The sequence below is a fragment of the Pongo abelii genome, chromosome 10 (genome assembly GCF_028885655.2).
Source record: "Pongo abelii isolate AG06213 chromosome 10, NHGRI_mPonAbe1-v2.0_pri, whole genome shotgun sequence".
NCBI lineage: Eukaryota > Metazoa > Chordata > Mammalia > Primates > Hominidae > Pongo > Pongo abelii.
The window spans coordinates 29476035-29493470 of NC_071995.2; the positions used below are offsets into that span (position 1 = coordinate 29476035).

The 17436-nt window shown below is 35.5% G+C and overlaps 1 long non-coding RNA gene and 1 pseudogene across 2 annotated transcripts in view; one reads left to right on the forward strand and one right to left on the reverse strand.

The window, feature by feature from the left end:
* The window catches only part of LOC134759442 (uncharacterized), a 223481-nt gene that overhangs the window by 183484 nt on the left and 22561 nt on the right, over positions 1–17436 (reverse strand). For both annotated transcript variants that reach the window (XR_010135640.1, XR_010135641.1), the window contains exon 2: positions 13613–13734. This is a non-coding gene — a long non-coding RNA (uncharacterized LOC134759442). The remainder of the gene's footprint in view (positions 1–13612; positions 13735–17436) is intronic.
* LOC112135810 (intraflagellar transport protein 57 homolog) lies at positions 14504–15198 on the forward strand (annotated as a pseudogene).

Consider the following 17436-nt stretch of genomic DNA (forward strand, 5'->3'; position numbering starts at 1 on the left):
CATTTATTGAGGAGAGCTTTACTTCCAAGTATATGGTCAATTTTGGAATAGGTGTGGTGTGGTGCTGAAAAAAATGTATATTCTGTTGATTTGGGGTGGAGAGTTCTGTAGATGTCTATTAGGTCTGCTTGGTGCAGAGCTGAGCTCAATTCCTGGGTATCCTTGTTGACTTTCTGTCTCATTGATCTGTCTAATGTTGACAGTGGGGTGTTAAAGTCTCCCATTATTAATGTGTGGGAGTCTAAGTTTCTTTGTAGGTCACTCAGGACTTGCTTTATGAATCTCGGTGCTCCTGTATTGGGTGCATATATATTTAGGATAGTTAGCTCTTCTTGTTGAATTAATCCCTTTACCATTATGTAATGGCCTTCTTTGTCTCTTTTGATCTTTGTTGGTTTAAAGTCTGTTTTATCAGAGACTAGGATTGCAACCCCTGCCTTTTTTTGTTTTCCATTTGCTTGGTAGATCTTCCTCCATCCTTTTATTCTGAGCCTATGTGTGTCTCTGCACATGAGATGGGTTTCCTGAATACAACACACTGATGGGTCTTGAGTCTTTATCCAATTTGCCAGTCTGTGTCTTTTAATTGGAGCATTTAGTCCATTTACATTTAAAGTTAATATTGTTATGTGTGAATCTGATCCTGTCATTATGATGTTAGCTGGTTATTTTGCTCATTAGTTGATGCAGTCTCTTCCTAGTCTCGATGGTCTTTACATTTTGGTAAAAATAAAATGGTGCTGGGAAAACTGGCTAGCCATATGTAGAAAGCTGAAACTGGATCCCTTCCTTACACCTTATACAAAAATCAATTCAAGATGGATTAAAGACTTAAATGTTAGACCTAAAACCATAAAAACCCTAGAAGAAAACCTAGGCATTACCATTCAGGACATAGGCATGGGCAAGGACTTCATGTCTAAAACACCAAAAGCAATGGCAACAAAAGCCAAAATTGACAAATGGGATCTAATTAAACTAATTTAATTAGATCCCAGCAAAGGAAACTACCATCAGAGTGAACAGGCAACCTACAAAATGGGAGAAAATTTTCGCAACCTACTCATCTGACAAAGGGCTAATATCCAGAATCTACAATGAACTCCAACAAATTTACAAGAAAAAAACAAATAACCCCATCAAAAAGTGGGCAAAGGACATGAACAGACATTTCTCCAAAGAAGACATTTATGCAGCCAAAACACACATGAAAAAATGCTCACCATCACTGGCCATCAGAGAAATGCAAATCAAAACCACAATGAGATACCATCTCACACCAGTTAGAATGGCAATCATTAAAAAGTCAGGAAACAACAGGTGCTGGAGAGGATGTGGAGAAACAGGAACACTTTTACACCGTTGGTGGGACTGTAAACTAGTTCAACCCTTGTGGAAGTCAGTGTGGCGATTCCTCAGGGATCTAGAACTAGAAATTCCATTTGACCCAGCCATCCCATTACTGGGTATATACCCAAAGGACTATAAATCATGCTGCTATAAAGACACATGCACACGTATGTTTATTGCAGCATTATTCACAATAGCAAAGACTTGGAACCAACCCAAATGTCCAACAATGATAGACTGGATTAAGAAAATGTGGCACATATACACCATGGAATACTATGCAGCCATAAAAAATGATGAGTTCATGTCCTTTGTAGGGACATGGATGAAATTGGAAATCATCATTCTCAGTAAACTATCGCAAGAACAAAAAACCAAACACCGCATATTCTCATTCATAGGTGGGAATTGAACAATGAGAACACATGGACACAGGAAGGGGAACATCACACTTTGGGGACTGTTGTGGGGTGGGGGGAGGGGGGAGGGATAGCATTGGGAGATATACCTAATGCTAGATGACGAGTTGGTGGGTGCAGTGCACCAGCGTGGCACATGTATACATATGTAACTTACCTGCATGTTGCACACATGTACCATAGAGCCTAAAGTATAATAATAATAATAATAAAAAGAAAAAAAAAGAAAAAATCAATTAAAAGATAGTCATAATAAGAATTTTAAAATAGAAAATAAAAATAAGTAATAAGAATAAAAAAAAAAAAAAAGAAAAAATGCTCACCATTACTGGCCATCAGAGAAATGCAAATCAAAACCACAATGAGATACCATCTCACACCAGTTAGAATGGCAATCATTAAAAAGTCAGGAAACAACAGGTGCTGGAGAGGATGTGGAGAAATAGGAACACTTTTACACTGTTGGTGGGACTGTAAACTAGTTCAACCCTTGTGGAAGTCAGTGTGGCGATTCCTCAGGGATCTAGAACTAGAAATTCCATTTGACCCAGCCATCCCATTACTGGGTATATACCCAAAGGACTATAAATCATGCTGCTATAAAGACACATGCACATGTATGTTTATTGCGGCATTATTCACAATAGCAAAGACTTAGAACCAACCCAATTGTCCAACAGTGATAGACTGGATTAAGAAAATGTGGCACATATATACCATGGAATACTATGCAGCCATAAATAATGATGAGTTCATGTCCTTTGTAGGGATATGGATGAAATTGGAAATCATCATTCTTAGTAAACTATCGCAAGAACAAAAAACCAAACACTGCATATTCTCACTCATAGGTGGGAATTGAACAATGAGAACACATGGACACAGGAAGGGGAACATCACACTTCGGGGACTGTTGTGGGGTGGGGGGAGGGGGGAGGGATAGCATTGGGAGATATACCTAATGCTAGATGACGAGTTAGTGGGTGCAGTGCACCAGCATGGCAATGTAACTAACCTGCACATTGCGCACATGTACCATAAATCCTGAAGTATAATAATAATAAAAAACAAACAAACAAACAAACAAAAAAACACATGACCCTTGCTTCCCCAAAATGAATTTCCAAAATATTGAGAAACAGCATATGCACATATGAACTAAATAGCAAAAGCAAACATCTAGCAATGTAAGCCACGCTGCATATTGATTACTGAAGAAATGGAAAATAAGGACAAAGAACGGGAATCTTCAGGGAAATTTTTCTCATGAAGGGAAATTTTTAACAGGTCTTAAGGAAGATCATAGTCATTACACTTCAGAGGTTGCAAATTTATGGCCCATGTTTTGTTAGGCCAGCATGATGTTTTAAAAAACAACTTAGATTTGAATGCCTGTATATGAAACATGCCTTTTCCAGTTTAGCCACCCTTGGTACCACCACGTAGTGTTTTATTCCATCATTTACTCTATCGTGAGTATATTGTTTGCCTGTTACCTGAGTACATTTAAATTTGTAGCTCCTAGATGTAAGCTGTCATAAAGTAGTGGGCAATCATTCATTCTTGGGATACCAGTATGTGCAAAGGCAAAGAGATGTGAGCCATAAATGTGTGTGTGTGAAATAGGGATGAAATAGAAATTGTCCTATATGAAGCTTAGAGACTGTTGGTGGAATTACAATAGATGAAAAATGGTTAGTTTCAGAAGGACCAAGTGATTGAGACCTATAATTACTAGTCCAGAGAATTTGAATTTTCCCCATTAAGCAGTTGTCTGCTACTTTAAGTTCTTGGGTTCAAGAGTTATTTGAGTCACTTAAAAAAAGATATTTGCCTGGTATATAATGGTTAAACTTGATTGAAGAGAAAGATATGACCTTGAAAGCTTTGCAGTACTCTAGGTAGGAGATAATAGTTTGGATAAAGGGGGTAGTTCTGGAGGTGAAAAAAAACATAGAAAACAGAATGTCCTGACAAGTAAAAGTGTTAGAGAAGAACTACACAGAAATAAGTTATGAAACTACTGCTTCCACAGAGAGTAAGAAAATTGGTGAGAAATGGCAGGATCTAATGTGCTGTTACAAAGGTGGCAAAATAAATAAAAGCTGGTTTTCATATTAGCACACAGCAGCTCACAATCCTGTTCATGGGTTTATTGCCTTCCAGCAGTTACTCACAGCTCTAGCTACTTGACTGTGCCTCTTGTCAAGAAAGAAATAGCAGCCATATGGGGTCTTCTGTATTTTATTCATTAAAGCTTCTTTTATTTGTTGTTTTAATGTATTTAATTCACTAAATTATTACAGATGTTTTATATTACAATGCTAATAAGAAAAATACGAAAAGATACCCAACTTCTTTTAAGCCTGGTAGAAGTGGAAACATTTTTCCTTCTGCCTGTTCAAGTTTCAGTTGATCCTTACTGAAAATGCTGACTTAAAATGGATGGTCTCTAACAATTTTAAGTAGTGAGAAAGGGGAACAAATTATAAGTGACATTTTGAAGAAATCATTATACATTCTGCTTTGAGAAAGTTCAAGACATTGAGAATTTGGAAGCCTCATGAAGAGCCCACAAAGTGCATTTTTTTTTCCCTAGTATCTTCAATACTATTTGAGTACATTAAATATATAGAAATGCTTATAGTATGTTAGCATTTTTTGGTTGTATTTGTTGAAGTGTGTGAAAATCTAAGAACCAGCTTTTGTGGATGGGTTTTGTGGGAAGTACACTTCATGTTGAACAAAGGGAAATAGTCTTCCCAAGCAAGCACTGCATTTATGTGTGATTCATATATGTGGATTAGACCACTTAGGAATAAACACAACAAAGAAAAGAAACTTTCCCTCTGGGCTTCATGATTTATATGAATTAAATTTGTCACTGTTAAGGTAGATCCAGAAGGCTCACTTAAGATTGTATTCTCCGAACCCTGGGCTGCATTAAAGCTTATGATACAGCCACAGGTAACTATGTTAGATTTTTCTTTGAATTTGTCTTCTAATTGGAGCCCTGTCACTGCAGAAAGCAGTTTAAATTTAATTAAGGAACAGGAAACTCCCAAGTCTAATTTTGTCCCTGAGCTGCTGTATGGGTTGTCTCTCAGGACTTTAACAGCTGTTGAGTGAAGGTTTGTGAGTATCTACTAAAGCATAACCCAGTGAAACATCACAATCACAATCTAGCATTGTGGCTTCTTTCTACATAGGATAACTCCATACACACTGCATTAAACCATTAGACTCCTGCTTACTTTGATGCTGTTTTTAAGGGTACCTTCAAATAAGGGCCAAATTTAATAATAATATAAATTACAACTCAAACAAATAACTCAATTTTCCTTTCTTCTAGTCTAGATGTCATTTTCCTAATTGTTTTTGGTGCTAAATCCTCCCAAAATAATCAGCTCATCTGAATCTACAGAGAAAAACTGAAATGCAATTAAATTAGAAAATGCATACAAAAAATCTTTGCAAAGAGTTAGGAAATTTTAAAATATTATCAAAGTACAATTTCAACAAAAACAAACTTCCCAAGACACGTTTATAAATTTCTCTAAGATTGATGCCAAGAGGATAGCAGAACTCTCCTTCCTCCATTAGCTCCTTGGAGCAGGCACAATACGCATTCATTTTGAACAGATTGCCTGCGGAGGCAAGAGCTTCACAAGGTACTGACATGGGAGACTTGCGCTAACATTAAATAAAATTTACAGGGGCCATTGGTTTGGGCTGAGCTCCTGCATTAGGCCAACAAACCAAAGTAAACTGGAGTTACTGATGCTGAAGTTCCACACCATCGAGTCAAAACTAAGCTGTTTATCTGATCTTCTGAAAAACCAGGAGAGAGATTTAATAGCAAAATCCCCAAAAGAGGCCCATTTTAGCTGGCATGATAAGGAAGTCCCCACTGCTTTAACCTTTACAAGGAAAGTAGCTGAAACGATCAATCCCTTTTTGCTCTGTTTCTGCTTTCTTCAGCTATTTTCTGCCTATAAAGCCAAACTCTCCTGCTCAGCTCGTTGGAACACTCATTCCATTTTATAGAATGAAGTGTTGCCTGTTTCTAGAATTGCAAATTAAAGCAAATTTGAACTATGTTTGTTATAATTTTGTCTTTTGACACTAACCATGGATGTTCAACTTTTTTTGGTGGAAATTATATTTGCATATAGAAGAGACATAAAATATAATTAGTAAGCATTCTCAAATTGCCAACAATACTAACACTTTTAAAAAACTAGCAGTTTTATCTCAAATGAATAAAACATTGGGATAATTCTGTGAAATCTTTCACTCCTCTTCCAAGTATGTTGCTTTGAATAAATACAGCTTAAGAATCTCCCTAACATATTGTTACCATGTTACTATGTGCTGTAAATGCAGTAGTCTTAAAGACCAAATTCTAACCACAACCATGTATTTCCTTTGTTTTATATATTTAAGTCAGGCACTTAACATGGCTTTAACATATTTCCTTTGTGGTTTAATTTCCTTTGTGATTATTTATTTTATTTAGTGGGAGTGTAAAAATGTCCCAAGGACCGAAAACAACTTGCAGCTCCTTTTTAATATAGGCACTAAGAAGTACTCTGTTACTTTGCTTTTGGGTCAATATTAAACTTTCAGGAACATTTTGGGTAAAAAATGCAGCAGTGAGACATTTACATTTTCTTAATAAAACACGGGAGACTACATTCACGGGCATTCTTTCACACTCTCTTGGGCCCAAGTCTTATAATGAACAAGGAATGAGAAAATATGGACTCCTCAGTGTGCAACGCCACTCAGCAGCTCATAATGGCTCCCTGGAGATATAGAAGGATTCCTGGAAGTATGAAGAAGGAAAGGTGAACTAAATCATCAGGGCAGGACCCCAGGGTCGCTATGGGCTTCCTAACCGTGCAAAGAGAGATGTGTATCCAGCTTGTAAGTGCTAAAACTGCAAAGAGGTTTTTCACTCCAAATTTACTATCGAGCCTATTAATGTGTGTTTGCTTTGGGCACTTCAGCTTACACCTTGATAGCGAACAGGTCTGTTTTAATGGTACGTGTAATTTTCAATTCTCATTAAAGGTGTGCTTCTTAAGACAGGAGTTTTTGTGGGTTTTTTTGTTTTGTTTTAATATTCACTTACCTGTTCATTTAGTAAGTAACAGAAATGTATTCTCTTATGCTTTGGACTTTATGAACATAATGTACTCATCAAATTTTAAAATGCATCCTACTAGAATATCCTTTTATTTTACCTGGGACTTAACAAAACTTTAACACCTGGATAAATTTAGAGTTCTTTTGAACTAAATGAAATCACTCAATATCTAACAGTTACTTTACAGCTGTTAATAGTTTTTAACAACTTTTTTCAGTTGCCCAGAAGGAGGAAAATGTGGTCCATTTCACCTCCTTATATAAAATAAAATGAATTTCAATGGGAACAATAGTTTAAAAAAGGGAAGGCCGGGTTATTTTCATAGGACGAGCATTTCAGTTAATTAAAAAACTAAGAATCATGCTTAAATTAAATCATTTTCCTTAAATTAAAAATAAGAATACCCTAAGAAATAGATAAAAAATGAGTAATGATTTTCTTCCAATTCATATTTTCATTATGGGTAGAGAATATATTTTGAAATGACTTGGAGAAGTGTTTTTCTAAAAACATTTATTATCTGAATCACGAAGTGCAATTTTCCTAAAATGTAATAAAAGTCAACATTGTGTTAAATTAATGGTAAAGAGAGACACATAAAGACAATTTTAAATAGTCTGTCTTTTTTTAAGAGGATGTAGTATAGTCAAGAAAAGAAAGACATAATTATAATAAATATTATTCTGAAAATATACAAAATTATTAAACAAAATCAGATACTTTAAAAGCTGGTTTAAAAAATTTAATATTATTAAAACTTTCAGAAGTTCTTTTCTTCACCCAAGAAAGTTATGATCACAATACTGCTTAATTTGTGAGGACGTGTTTTACTACGTAAACAAATAATTGCATACAAGCATGATTCTGCAGTTCAATTCACAATGTTTAAGACCAACCATGCTGATTTAAATGAAAATATTTCCCTAATGAACCCTTATTAACTTTCTTTTTTCATAAAACATGTGTTTCCACTACTTCCAAAGGTCTGGTAGTCTGGTAATCGTTCATGGAAATGAAAAAAAAAAAAAAGTATGTTTTCCATACATGCATAAGTTGTTCCACAAACATCTGGTAACGAAATTTTGAAAGCTGCTAGATTCTGAGCCAGCCCAGGTGTTCACTACAACATCTCTAGAACTAAGAAATTACTCGCAGTAATTTGTTGCAACTCGTATTGGCATTTTTACGGTTATGATGAGGCAAAGGGTGATGACATCATGTACTAATGTTACGAAGGTGCTGTGAATTCAGTGTGAAAATTCCATCAATGAGTGATTGTTACTGAAATTGACTACATTGGTGGCCATCACATGTTGCCAACTGAAACATCTGGGCACAAAGTTAGCAGTGGCACACCTTGTAAATAACTTAATTGAAATTAATTGCCAGAAGTTTGCAGCACTGTAGGTAGTTAATAAGTACCATTTCTCATTCTTCTGCAATGTTTTGGGCTTAAAAATCTTGTATTTTTAAATTCTGTTGTAGTAGCTTGCGACGAAAGTAAAACATGTAGAAAATGTATGATGAAACAACAAGACCATAAGGAAATAAAAAACATTATGTAAGGAAGAAAACATTCAATCTTCTATACCTTCTTTCATTAATAAAATTTTTTCACAAAAATAATTTTTAAATTTATGTATAAAACCATTTTTCAAAAGAGGAATAATTTGAATAGAAGAGGAAAATGTTGAATAATTAGATATAGGTCTCCATTTGTCCAGAAACAAATGTCTAGTATTTTTCCCCAGTTGTAAATGTCAAGTGCTTGTTGTGTTGATAAAAACATTTGAAATTATTATCTATAATAAAACCACACATTTGAAGAGACCAAAAGGCTGTTCTATGGAAAAACCTGGAAACTAAGATTAAGAAACACAGGTCTTATTTTTGCTGTACAGATTCTTACACATTTAGAATAATTTTTTACTCAGCCTCTTCATACCTCATAAATGCAGAAGAAGGTAGCCAAAAATATAGACTGCAGCAAAGACGTTGCAGTCAACACAAATGAATTGTTGTGTGACTAATGTAGTATTGCTCAGCCTGAGAAGCTGTTCAGTAAATATTAACATCAATTCCTTGTTCTTTCCTTCTTAGCTCCCCTTACCTTTGAATTTGTGCTTCTTAAAAAAAGTTTTGTGAATGTAAAGCTGTTTAAAGATACTGAATGTCGATATTTTAAAACTGGCTTGAAACAATGAAAACCCAATTAATAAACTAAAGTTTATATTTCCCTTGAAAGTACCACAACTTATATTGACATACTATGACATAAACTTCCATAATGCCCTTAATATTTCTGAAACTTATATATAAGATATTTATTTTTTTAAATATTATTTTGTCCTGTATGGTCAACATGAAGATCCATATGATTAACCTGTTTTAGAGTTTAATACTAGGAAGAAGTTTTCCTAACTGGTATGATTCTTTTTATTGTATTTAAAAACCCGTGTAACTAAAAAACCCTGTATATTTTGGCTTGACTATGAAGGTCAAAGCTAATTTTTTTTTCCTTAAGTCAATAGCTATCCTGAGGCCAGGCCTTCTGGTACAACCAAATTGCCTTTTCTGCCCTTTCCCTTTTATATTTCTTGAATTTTGTGCTTTTACCTTTGCTTCAATCATTAGTTATATCTGTTCTCTATATAAATTAGATGGGGTTTAAATAATACATACTCTAGAACACCTAGAACTGTCAGTTGGTATTCTCTCATATAAAATTTTATGATTCAAAAAGTCTATTCTTCCCAGAGCTGTGGAATATTTCATATCTGAATTTTTTGCTCTTTATAGCTCATTATAGAAAAAAAATCACACTTTATAACAAGAATATTATATTTTGTTTTTGATAAGAGTCTCTTACGTTTACAAATTAGCTTTTCATATAACCACACAACCTAGGTTTTACAAAAAAATATTTAGTTTCTTTTTCTGAACAGAAAAAAAAACCTTCCATCTCTTCATAGAAGTAATGGTGGTACTTTGTCATAATGGATGTATTGTTCAGGCAGAGTGAGTTACATGCGCTATCCAAATGCAAGAAAGGATTTGATTTAATCTTTGCTTTTGTTAGGAACACGCATGGAGAGTATGGGCAAAGAAGCAGTTTTCACTTATGGTTTTAATCTTAAATGTTTGAATGCCTGTAAGTTTCCTTGAGGATAATATTTTAATGGTATCTGAGCAAATTAAATAGAATGGAGAATATGTGGAAGGAATGGCAATTAACAGAGTCATATGAAATCAATGACAGTTGATTTTTAATCACATTTCCACTTGGCTAGTTTTCACTACAAATGAATTTATTTTATAACAAAAATATATAAATATTTTGGAGTTGCATACAGAGCTATATGATTTTAGGGTCTATCTCCATGGTTTAAGGAATAAAATAAGTTCTAGTTCTTAAGGATCTTGCTATTAATAACAACAACTGCATGTATTAAAGCTATACAAGAGTTTAGAGGAGAACAAATGAGTCAGGGATTTTGCTAATTAATTGTAGAATTGACAATTTAGCAAGGTTGTTAGGAGACAGTCCTGAACAGCAGTAGAAATAAAGAGCAGGATGTATAAAAATGTTGAAGGGTCAAGCTAAAAAGTATTTCTCAGAGATAAATGAACAGTTCTAATTCTTGTTTTGGTGTAGCATTTTTCTTGCCAATATCTGCATACTCTAGGAGCAAGTAAATTCTTTAACTAGTTTTTTGAATCCAAAGCACTTGCAATGGCTTTGAGAAGGTCTTATTAAAAAAAACTGGTATGTAGCGGCCAGGCGTGGTGGCTTACGCCTGTAATCCCAGCACTTTTGGGAGGCCGAGGCGGGCAGATCATGGGGTCAGGAGATCGAGACCATCCTGGTTAACACGGTGAAAACCCGTCTCTACTAAAACATACAAAAAGTTAGCCGGGCGTGGTGGCGGGCGCTTGTAGTCCCAGTTACTCGCGGACTGAGGCAGGAGAATGGCGTGAAACCGGGAGGCGGAGCTTGCAGTGAGCAGAGATCGCACCACTGCACTCCAACCTGGGCAACAGATGGAGACTCCGTCTCAAAAAAAAAAGTAATAATAATAAAAAAATAAAAAATAAAAACACTGGGAAGTGGCAAGATTAATAGCATGGGAATGGATTATAAAGATCCATCCTTCACTCAACTAATTTGGCAGCAACCATTATGCTTCAGGTCCTCTGCCAGGATCTAGGAATACAAGACCGATAAGGCTACTACTGCCTCATCCTGTAATTAATATTCATAATAATGATCTTAAGTTGTTGAAAAAATATTAAATTACATTAGCTAAGTTTTATTTTAAAAGACTGAGAAGTACAGAGACAACAAGTTGACTTACGGTGTTAAAAGTCAAGTTAATGGTTATGCTTGGTAGAAATGGGGGATGGGTAGTGAAAGAAGGGATCACAAAAGAGGCTTTTGAGAATCTGGCAGTGTGTTTCTTGACTGTGTGTGGGTTACAGGTGTGTACGTGAGTGTATTTGCTTTGTGGGCATTCGCTGACTTGCACATTTGGGATTTTCACACTTTTCTGAATTTTTACTTTAATAAAGATTTACATAAAGTTGAAAAAAAAGGCAAGGAAATATTTCACAGGTAATTGAAAGACATGTCTTCCTTTCCTTTTTCAGCCAAGCTTCTTCAGCTTTTTCTAACTCCTGAAGCCACTACAACGTTCCAATAGATTCCATCTGACAGTCCAGTGATCCAGCTCTCTCTAAGATTGCTAATGACAGAATCACCATCTCCATGGCCACTCTTCAATCCCCCCCTGCGCTGGCTCTGGTCCCTTTGATGCTTTGGCTATTCTTTCCTTTTGAAACTTTCTCCTAATTTGGCTTTGGTGACGCCGCACTCTCGTAGCCTAATTCTAATTATTAAATTGTTGCTTCTCAGCCCCCATCGCTAGATTTTCTTCTAACCACTTCTTAAATATTGGTGTTCTGGGTTCTACCCTCAGCCTATGCTCCTCCCTTCTTTCTGGTTTTAACTACGGTCCATCGATAATGCTCAAATCCGTATCTCCATCTCCAAACTTAAGATGCACTTTTATATTTTGAATTGTTTACTTGGCATTTCCACCTACTTTTCTTTTAAATAACTCAAACTCTGTAAGTTCCAGCTGAAATTATTGTCCAAATGTCAGAATTCTGATTTTCATCAGCTATTTCCTGTCTCAATTAGCAATCTATCCTTAGCCCAGTCATCCAAGGTAGATATTTGTGAAAAATTCTCTTTCTGTCATTTTTCTCTCTCAATCTCCACATGAATAAACCACCATGTTTGTAATTAATACCAATTAAATAATTTTCAAATTTACCCTCTGTTCTCCATTTTGTTGAAGTAGGTTTAGTTTGGACCCTCATTTTCTTTTTTTCTCCTAGAATATTTTTTATATCCTCATAAATAGGTCCTCTGTCTAAGATCTGGACATCCCTCTTGTCTGTTATTCACACTGCTGCTATAGTCATCACACTGCTGCTATAGTCATCACACTGCTATCAATACTATATATAGCACAATTCAAAGAGCATTTCCTGGTTAGGACGGCAGCATGAACACAGCTGTCTAAAATCTCAATTAACATCTTCCTATTGAAATTCAAGAATGGTTTAACCCCAATATCAGTACTAGAAACTATGGAAGGGTACCATTGACCTGTCACAACACTCGAGATTCCTAATAGTTTTAGGGCAAATGGAGCCATGCTGAGGAAAAAGTCAAGAGAAACTGCTCTTATGAAATAACAGAGGAGGCCAGGCGCAGTGGCTCATGCCTGTAATCCCTGCACTTTGGGAGGGCGAGGCTGGTGGTTCACCTGAGGTCAGAAATTTGAGACCAGCCTGGCCAACATGATGAAAACCCATCTCTACTAAAAATACAAAAAATTAGTCAGGCGTGGTGGTGGGCACCTGTAATCCCAGCTACTCAGGAGACTGAGGCAGAAGAATCGCTTGAACCCAGGAGGCGGAGGTTGTAGTGAGCCGAGATTGAACCACTGCACTCCAGCCTGAGCAACAAGAAAGAAACTCTGTCTCAAAAAAAAAAAAAAAAAAGGAAAGAAATAACAGGAAAGATATCAGAGGCAAGTCTATAAACTGAGATAATGGAAAGTAATCTTTTAAAAAAGGACAAAATTTAAAAGTGGTTGAATGAGAAAAGGGAAGATTTAATAAACTAAAAATGGAATGGGTTTTTTAAAAAGTCTTCACAAGAAAAGAAGCAACATTGCAGAAAATAAAATTAGTTTTCAGAAGAAAAAGGGTGGTGAGACAAAGGGATGAGAACAAAGATGATAGATCTATATTTTTGCCATCATAAGCAAGAATGTAAAGACCATTCTTATATATAAATCTTTGCATGTTATCTGCTTATTTCTTTAAAAAAGTTTTAATTGTAGAAATACTTGGTCATAAGTTGTGCACTTAGAAAAAATCTGCAATGTGTTATCAAATTACCTTACAAAATGATTATATAGATTTATCTGTTACCAACAGTGTTTAAAAAATATGAAAGATGGCCAGGCACAGTGGCTCATGCCTGTAATCACAGCACTTTGGGAGGCCGAGGCAGGCAGCCCACTTGAGGTCAGGAGTTCAAGACCAGCCTGACCAACATGGTGAAACCTTGTCTCTGCTGACAGTATGAAAATTAGCTGGGCGTGGTGGCACGTACCTGTAATCCCACCTACTTGGGAGGCTGAGGCAGGAGAATTGATTGACCCCATGAGGCAGAGGTTGCAGTGAGCCGAGATCACACCACTGCACTCCAGATTGGGCAAGAGAGTGAGACTGTGCCTGAAAAAATAAAAATAAATAAATAAATAAATACATAAATAAATAATACAAAATATAAAACCAAATTCCCTCATATTCAATTTCATATAACTATTGTAAAATTTTAAATCCTTATGTTGCTATATTGTTTTAAATTCTATTAATGTTTATCTTCAATATTTGAAAATATACATCTCAAAATTTGTTGACAGTTGCATTAAGTTTGCATATGCAATTCTGTTATTTAAATTGAACTCACTGTTGAACTGCCTTTGGTACTCTTCCCAATTCCTTTCTTACTATCATTTCTCCTTTCTTTTATTGTTTATTTTGATGCATCTCTTATTGGGCTGGGACACCTCTTGATAAATTTTTCATTAAGGATATTTGGGTTTTTATCCATAATATGTACACCCATATTCCTCTTCCTTGGTTCCCTTAAGCCTCTAATTAACAATTGTATCTATAGCCCAATTTTCTTTAGGAATAATCACATTTTACATAAGGTATACCTACATTGATAACTCCTAGATGTTAAAATATTCAATGAACATGAGTTTAAGAAAAAAAATGAATATTTGGGTGGTATACTTTCTGAGCCATACATATAAGAGAATGTCTTTCTGTTGCCATCATATGCAAACAACAATCTAGCTGGGCATGACTTTTGTTCTTTTTTTATGGTCTCCTGACATTGCAGAGCAGAAGTCAAGGGCTACCACTCCTCGTTAGAATTTGCCAATAAGAAGCAAGTGCTTCTTTCTGCAGCCAAATACTGCAGAAAGGTGCAATGGATCAGAGAATCCATGTTGACCAAATGCACCAGCACAAAAGTGGAATTGAATCTTCTCTAAAAGAGATCAAGAGATTTTTTGACAAACTCCATAATGAAGTTAATAGTTAACTGGAGTGACTCATGCCTGCAGTCTTAGCTACTTGGGAGGCTAAGGTGGGTGGACTGTTTGAGCCCAGGAGTTTGAGGCTGCAGTGAGGTATGATTGCACCACTGCACTACTGCCTGGGCAACAGAGCAAGACTTTGCCTGTAAAATAAATACATAAATAAATTTTTAAAAGAAATTAGTAAGACTTTGGAAAAGATCAGCCACTGTGAAAAGTACATCAACCATCAGCTTGAGCACATGGTTCAAGAATATCCTGCAGCTCAAACCTAGCTGAGTGATGTAAGGAGCCAGCAGGGAAATGATGGAGTAATTGAAAGGACCAAACTTCTGTCTGAGGGTACAGAAGACAGAACATGTAAAACTGGAAATGGAAGAAAAGTGCAGCAGCATGACTGATGGTGATTCTTTGGTTAAGAGATGGTGATTCTTTGGTTAAGATTAAACAGAGCTTAACAAAACTGAAGCAAGAAACTGTTCAGATGGACATTAGAATTGGTGTTGTGGAACACACATTACTCTAATCAAAACTGGAGAAACCCAGTGTGACTAAGGACATACACGTGACAGTTATTCCAGAATAAGCAATAGATTCATATTAAAACAGGGTTTTTTCATGCTTCTGATTAGTTGTTCTTTATTTCGAATTACATCTCATGTTGCATAGATTTCAAAACATAATTATACCTCTTAAGGCATATTCAATGGGTATTTTTTATACATACACACATATTCCATCATGGTGATTATGGTGGTTAAAGCCTTTATATTGAATATAATGCTTAATAAAATAATTACATTTTTTTAAAAAAAGAAGCACTCAGGAGATTTATAGGGTAGACAGGCATGGTAGCTCACATCTGTAATCCCAACACTTGAGAGGCCAAAGTGAAAGGATCCCTTGAGTCCAGGAGTTTGAGACTAGCCTGAGCAACATAGCAAGACCTTGTCTCTATAAATAAATAAATAAATAGCTAGGCACTGTGGCGTGCACCTGTAGTGTGAGTGCTACACTACAGCTACTCAGGAGGTCTAGGCAGAAGGATCACTAGAGACTAGGAGTTCGAGACTACCTTGGGCAACATAGGGACACCCTGTCCTTAAAAAAAAAAAAAAAAAATTCCATGCCTGGTGATGTGTGCCTGCAGTCATAGCAACTCAGGAGGTTGAGGCAGGAGGATCACTTAAGCCCAGGAGTTTTAGATTACAGTGAGCTATATCACATCACTGCACTCCAGGCTGGGCAACAAAGTGAGAACTTGTCTCTAAAGATGTGAAAATAAAAATACAATTTAAAAATAAATAAATAAGTAAATAATTTCAAAAAGAGAGAGATTTATAGGACACAATAGGAGAAATCACTTCTCTGGAGGCAGTTGGAAACTAACATGAGCAAATATGAGATTCACAGTGGCTGTCATGAGAGTCCTTGACCTGCCATGGTGTTTCAGGCTGAGCTCTTGAGTTTTGAACTTCCTGATCTTTGTTTTTTCAGGTCTTCCAACAGTTGAATAAGCTCATAATTATTATAATAAACTTTGTATCTTAATTACATGAAGTAACTTCTGTTTTCCTGGATGATTACTGATTGATATAATATAGAAAATGTATTTGAAAAATTCAACATCCGATCCTTAGTCAAAAAATAAAACCCATAATAAACTAAAAATAGATATTTAAAAATATGATAATATATTCATTAGGTTCTATCATGTTTAATGATAAAACATTACAGGCATTCCAGCAAAAGTCAGAAAGAGTACATGATGCCTGCTAATACCATTGTTATTTGCTGACGTATTTCTGTAAACTTTAGTCCACGAACAACAGGGTGTAATTACAGGATAGGAGAACAAAATATTCGTTATTGTCAGATGTGATTTTCTTTTACTCTATAAAACCCAAATGAATTAAAATCAGTAGAAACTTATGAATTTTTCTTCATGCCAACAAAAACAAAGTTCAGTTAGGAAATGTGGTGGGGAAAATTTACAATAGTAATAATATATATGCACATACATATGTGTGTGCATACCTATTTATATCATGATCAAACTTAACAAATCCATAGAAAGTGCATGAAGTAATCAATAAAACTTTTCTTAGACAAGTTTTGAATAAATGGAAAGACACATCACATTCTTGGATGTTGAAGATTCAGTATTATGAAGGTTCAAGGGCCTTCAGATTAATTTTCGCCAAACTAGTCAATTACACTGGTTGTTTCAATTTTTTAATAAACAGCACCATTCAAATTTTCACTCCCTCAACAATGGCATAAAATGTTTATTGTGTCTTTCCAGTGTTTTAAATTAGAAAAAAAAATGGCCATTGTTCTTAGCCTTAAAGATATATTGGTGATTGAAAGACTTAATCATGCTAAAATGCCAATACTATCCAAAACCATCTACAGGTCTAACATAGTCTTTATCAAAATCCCAACAATTTCTTGTCTTACACTGAGTTAGAAAAATTCACCTTAAAATTCATATAGCTCTCTCGAGCCCAGGAGTTCAAGGTTGCAGTGAGCCATGATTATGCCAGAGCACTCCAGCCTGGGTGACAGAGCGAGACCCTGTCTCAAAAACATAAATAAATAAATAAATAAAAAGAAAAAAATTTATATAGACTCTTAAGGGACCACAAATAGCCAAAAAAATCTTGAAAAATGAAGAAAGTTGGACATCTCACACTTCCTGATTTCAAAACTTGTTACAAAGCTAAATGAATTAAAACTGTGGTATTGGCATAAAGACAGATAAATAGACCAATGGAACAGAATAGACAGCCCAGAAATAAACTCTTGGATATATGGTCAAATG